The 6000-nt window shown below is 38.2% G+C and overlaps 1 protein-coding gene across 1 annotated transcript in view; it reads right to left on the bottom strand.

Moving 5' to 3' along the window:
* Positions 1-5666, bottom strand: part of LOC134212628 (chorion transcription factor Cf2-like) — a 175729-nt gene extending 170063 nt beyond the window's left edge. The window contains exon 1 of the mRNA XM_062690642.1: positions 4116-5666. The gene's annotated coding sequence lies outside the window, so the exon portion shown is untranslated. The remainder of the gene's footprint in view (positions 1-4115) is intronic.
* Between the last annotated feature and the right edge of the window lie 334 nt (positions 5667-6000).

The raw sequence follows: 6000 nt of genomic DNA on the forward strand, positions 1-6000 counted from the left end.
CATTCAACAACGAAGAAAATTCCTTTTTCCTTGCTTTGACATCTGCATAGTATTATAGAGCTTAGATTTCAAAATACTGTTATTCGACGCTAATAAAAATACATAAAGCAAAATTATGTTTCAAACAGGGCTTGCAGAACTTGTTCTCAATGGTCAACGATGAAGGATTGCGATTGGTATAAATCTTTGCAAGCCATTGGTTTTATAGCTTATCGAAACATGATACAAATGCGAACAAAACAGAATCGAACGAGCTCTTCCATCGAAACGCAATGATGAAACTGCTGCTTATTTACCGATAGGGACTAGAGTTCATTCTGTGCACAACAAGCTAAAATGTATCTTCAGCACCGGGCATCTGAATAAAAGAGAGTTGGAACATATTTCTGTACAAAAAATATGAACATTTACTCAAAGAAGCTTCCGAGGTGAGGTAGAAGTTAGTAGATGAATCTACGAAAGGTTACGGTGATTTGCCAAAGTACTTATCTATCGTAATAATGGTTCGAAGGAGCATACTTTTATAGAGTTTGCTTAACTGTGTTTATCAAAATCTTGAAAAGCAGGATGTAGCAATTGAAAATACAGGCAGTTATCATTAATCAATTCGCTTTGCAATTATTTTCCAGAAGCATGTTTTGCGTTAAAACCTTCGTTGATAAAGCTCCAAAATCGCAAAAGTGTGAATCTTTTTTCTCATTTTAGAGAAATTGAAACAATTTATGAGGTGACAATCTTTGAAATGCTTTACAACCTTGTCTAGGGAGTTAATATATTAATTTGTATGTCTTTAGTTTCAAAATTGGTTGTGTAACCAAAGTAAATTTGCAATCGAAATTATATTTTCACAAACAAACCTTTGCAAGAATCAAACAAAAGTTCGTGTTGTTACTTTCACGTCAGCACAGAGGTAAACAACGCAGGAACGTACTGTTGCATAAAGCTCAAAGCCTCAAAACTCCTGAATGATTCGAATGAAGGTAGAGTTTGGAGCATGATTTGGCTTTTCCGATGATGTCCATAGTTATAAGCAATAAAGTAACGATTTTGGTGCGGAAAAGCAGATAATTTGGAATGAGTAATCAATAAATTTGGCTTCGATTTATATTTGACGCTCGGAATAAAAAAGACATGAAAACCAAACGTCCGAAGTCCTTTCCTTATTTTGATTTTTTTTGTCTAACATAGAACAACTTTCTCCACGTACAAAATGCAATTTGTGATGCTTTGCGGAAATCGGGTAGGAAACGGCATAGGACGCTTCGACATGATTGCTTTTTATGTGCAGTGTTCTGCATAATGTTTCAACCCCTTGTTTACTATTGAAACCCAGTTGTTCTAATAATTTCTATACACGAAAATTCAACTACATGACAGTCAAACCTTCGTGAGTCGATGTTCTATGACTTAATATCGACTCATGGAGGCAAATTATGTCTTATTAAAATATATTTCCTGTGTTACTGTAATGGTCCCTTCAAAGAGCTTCTCATGGATTTCTGTACCACATTTGGATATTTGCATGAGTCGACGATCGCTTCAATATCAAGTCATGAAAGTTTGACAGTAGTAGAAATGAAGCATTCTGCACGGATTTGAAAAATGTTTGCGACATATTCAAGTGTAGGCACTTAAAACTACAAAATTTTTACTTCAAAATGCATGTATTCAACAATTTTAGATAAGTATTTTCAGCAAAGTGGTGTCATATGAACCTAAGAATATTTATGTATATAAAACAAAGGTTAAGGTATCGATAAACTGCTGATTTTTTAAAATGTTCGCGAAATTAGCCCAAAACTGGTTGAAAACTATCAAATAAAGGTTAAATTTACTTGGTAAAGTTTTCTAAGCAAACAAGTTTTTATTTATGGTTGTATGTTTTTATTATTAAAAAAGAAGCTCGTGAAAAAGTTTAAACAATGTTTGCTGAAGAAATCGCATTCAAATGCCTCAGTCAGGAGATTTTGATTTCATTTACCAAAAATCTCCCTTTTGTACAAGTTTTTTGGTACTAACAATTTATTGGTTGATTTGTTGGGTGGTCAGCATCCCAGCATATCACCCCCATGGGCCTGGGATCGATCCCAGTCGGTGTTGTTGTTGTTTTTTAAGACAAAAAATGTCCTAATATGTCATACCTCGGATAGGTAAAGTCGTAGATCCCAGTCTGTGTGTTAATGGGTACGACATGTAGGGTCCCAGATGTGGGAGTCGTTTAGCTGTCAAGGGTGGGTGTTACTCGTTAGGAAATAGGTCGCTGAAAAACAGAGAGCTACAGTTGGATGGCATGGTAGCTGCTAGATAATCAGTACTGTTGGTACTTCGTGTACTTGAAGCAGTAAAACGAGCTCCATTAAGTGGTTCTTAGCATCCTCGATCGGATGATCAACTCCGGTGGGAACTTTGTTCGAATGCTTACTGGGAAGAAGGGGAGAAGTTTTGCTCACAAGGTTCAAACCTTTCACCAAGTTCACCACCAAGACCTGTCCTAGCTTCAACAATATATGCGAAACCGTTTCAAAACTATTTGGGTAGAATATCTAATGCATTATTTCGATTCATTTAATTTAGTATGAATCGCATTGCTTACCGAAATGAATTCTGGTTTATGAAAGTATCTTTCCTTCACTAACAAAAGCTTGCTCCCTTGACAACTGTGGAGATGCAGAGCAATGCGCGGTCTCAGGTAATACGGATAAAATCTTTCCGGGTATGCCCATTAGAACGTAGCCAGTGTCGCTTTTGATCCTATAGGATGTAGGACTCTGAGCTCTGAAGGAAGCTAATGCAAACGAACGGCTGGTAATGTTTGCTGGTAATCTTAATAGTATAAAATAATATAGAATAAATGATTAAATGAATAAATAAATATTTCGAATTAAGGTTTAGATTCGCTGTACAACAATGGATGTCCTTGCATTGTGATGTGCATTGTAAAACTCATGTGATTATGATTACTTTAATCGCTTTGCGGAGTGAGTTTCTGCTTTTCTCTTTTCCAATATATCAACAAAATAATAATTTTACGCATATTTCCCTGGGAAACGTAAAGTTCAAGTTTGAAGGTGTTCAATAGTCTGTGAATTGGTGCTAATTTTGACACCCAAAAGTTATTGTGAAGAACTATTTGAAAAATACTTGGGGAAACTGATGCGATGCCATTGTAAAGTTTTTAATGGAAAAATTAGATTTTTTTGGGACTCGAACCCTTATCCTATTGTTTGCCTGGCTGATGGTGGTTCATACGAGAAAAAACATCCCAATAAAGCTTCTGGAATTCAAGGTAAGGATCGGTGCAAGAATCGATTTTCCGTATTTCCCGTCGGCTTCCTACACATATTATACTGACGTGCAATCGACTTGCAAATTCAAAAGATTTCTTGGACAACGTGGCTTAATTATGGAATGAACTTACTCGTAGGATAAAATATTCTTCTCCAATATGCAGTAAAATCAGTTTTGACTTATAGTTTGTTCCGTCATGGTAAGTTAATCCAATATTTGAATCCATTTGAAGATGAGAAGCACGTGTCTTACAATTTGCTTGTTCGACGAATGGTGTGCTCGCTTCTGAATAACTGCACAAACAATCCATAAAAAGGATATCTTCTGACAGATTAAGAGGCAGTCGAACATATTTTTTTCAATAAGGCAACAAATTTTAAATATCCTTTTGTGTTTCGTTGACTATTTTAAAATACTAATTCTATTTCGGGATGATCGTAAAGTTGGATATCCTGTTTATGTTTTAAAAACAGAATAACCCAACTTCACAAGCTGAAATTTGATAGCGTAAAACATTCCAACGCTAAAAATCATTCACCCAAAATTAGTATTTTTTGTAAATTTGAGAGGAAATCCAATAATCCACCAGAATAACCCCGATGCCAACCGGGACTTTTCATCCAGTTTTTCGCACGACTTGACACAAACCACGTGCTCCTTGCGGGAGTCGCGCACACATGGCGTGTCCGGTCCACACGTCCAGCGCGCTCCGATCCCACGGCCGCATCCCCCAACCTGCTTTGGTCGTTTCCCCATTAATCCTAGCCAGATGGGAGTCGCAAAAAAAAGAAACCCCGCACTGAAAGATGCGATGTCAAGGCACTTACCATAAAAAAATAACAAGAGATGAATTTATATCTTCCGCTGTGATCCGCTACTGGATGGACGACGATTTTTTCCTCCTTCAACGTCCGACACGGGCTTGTCACTTGCAACCGGTCCAATCGGGATCGAATGCTGGTCGCTGGACGAACTTTTTTTCCTTCACTATCTCGTCTCCGAAAACTAAGTTTAGTTAATTGCAAACTAGTGTCGACATAGTTTGTTCATATTTTGATTGCTTCTTCGTGTTTGTCAGAGTTGTGGCACTTTACACGTTTTGCTGAATTCAAATCGCACTTTTTTCCAAACGATTTTCTCGAGACGACTTCCGTTCACACATACGCACTTGTTTCTTCGTTTTTTTTTGTTTCACTCTGTTCTTTTATCACTTATGCTAGAATTTATAAACTCTTCTTATATCTTTAGGTTTTGGACTACTTTTTACTACTTTGTAAATAAGACACTTCTTCGATTCTTATGGTTGTTAAGAGTGTAGAAAAAACTTTTCCGTAGTTTGCTAGCGAACTATTCGAAGCGATTTTGTTTTGTTTGAATAATATTTTTCTTGAAGTAACTACCTTTAAGTTGCTTGTAAAGTGACGGTTAAAAGTTGTAAAAATTGGTATTTTAGAAAAGAAGCACTTGAACAGCAATCGTTGTCTGGTAGGTAATGCGAATTAACGTTTGGCGGCTTGTTAGAACTTGTTAATCGTTGTGTGTAATTGATGAGTAAACTTGCGGAAAACTGGAGTATCAAAAACGGGTAGCAAAGCGAAGTATTGTTATTCGTTGTTGGGGTTGGCAGTCGAGCCAGCGGCACTTTGAAATTGCGCGTATCTGCTGGGTGATGTTTTACCGCCGCTGGTGTTGCTACTGCTGCTGCTGCTGTCTACGTCGAGTTTCACGTGAGCTTTACGACAGTCAACGCTATATGCGGTCGCGGGGACCGAAACGGGGGTTAGTATCTTCCTCAAACGACATATCTGTGCGTCGCCGGACTCATCCGTAAACGGTATCCCGTTTGGTCAATGACATTCGATTATCACAACTGGGGCTTCTTTCTTCGTTTGCATTAATTACAAACCAAACTGATAAAAAATTGAGTTTATGAGAACTCGTTCACTTTATATGCACCATTTCGGGCACTCGTTCCACTGCTACTGCACCGGTTTGAATTCTTATGAATGAGTATTTTATGGGTTATCACTGTTTGGTGTTTTCGATCAGTCACAAATTTAACAAACTATCGAAATATTGCTTCTTTCCGTACGATAACATAACGATGAGAACATATTCAAAGTAATCAGGGCACTATCGTGAATCACTGCTTCCGCTTCGGAAGTCCTTATGCGACGTAACTATGAAAAACGTGCTTCACAGCGATTACTTGTGTAGGTGGACGAACTACGTTCTTATGCTTCACAAACAAATTGTAGATCAACTGGCTATAAGCAGGATTGACGTAACTAACTCCGCCTGCAAGGATTTGCACCAGTTTTATTAAACAGCATTAAAACAAAGAAATAACACCGAAATCTACACCAAAAACCATAAGGAGGATTCTTTGACTAATCAAAAAATGAAGGAGAGTGTGTTCAACATAAAAACTGATATAGCTTCCAGCCGGCTTCGCGTATAAACCGACACTAGCCTGCGTTGGTCGTGCGGCGGTGGCTGAGAGCATACCCATGCAGGCGTCGGCCGTCGTCAACCCGCACAACAACCCGAAATCTCCTTCGCCCACCGACGATCACACACACAGGCATTCATCCCTCTGAAGCGATCTTTCTCGCGCTCTCTTCGAAAGGAAAATCCATTCATAGAAAACCCCTCAACATATATCGCCGTTCGATCCGACCGGTACCGCGAGACTCATGATACCAAGTCTCT

This window comes from Armigeres subalbatus, chromosome 2 (assembly GCF_024139115.2).
Source record: "Armigeres subalbatus isolate Guangzhou_Male chromosome 2, GZ_Asu_2, whole genome shotgun sequence".
Taxonomy (NCBI): Eukaryota; Metazoa; Arthropoda; class Insecta; order Diptera; family Culicidae; genus Armigeres; species Armigeres subalbatus.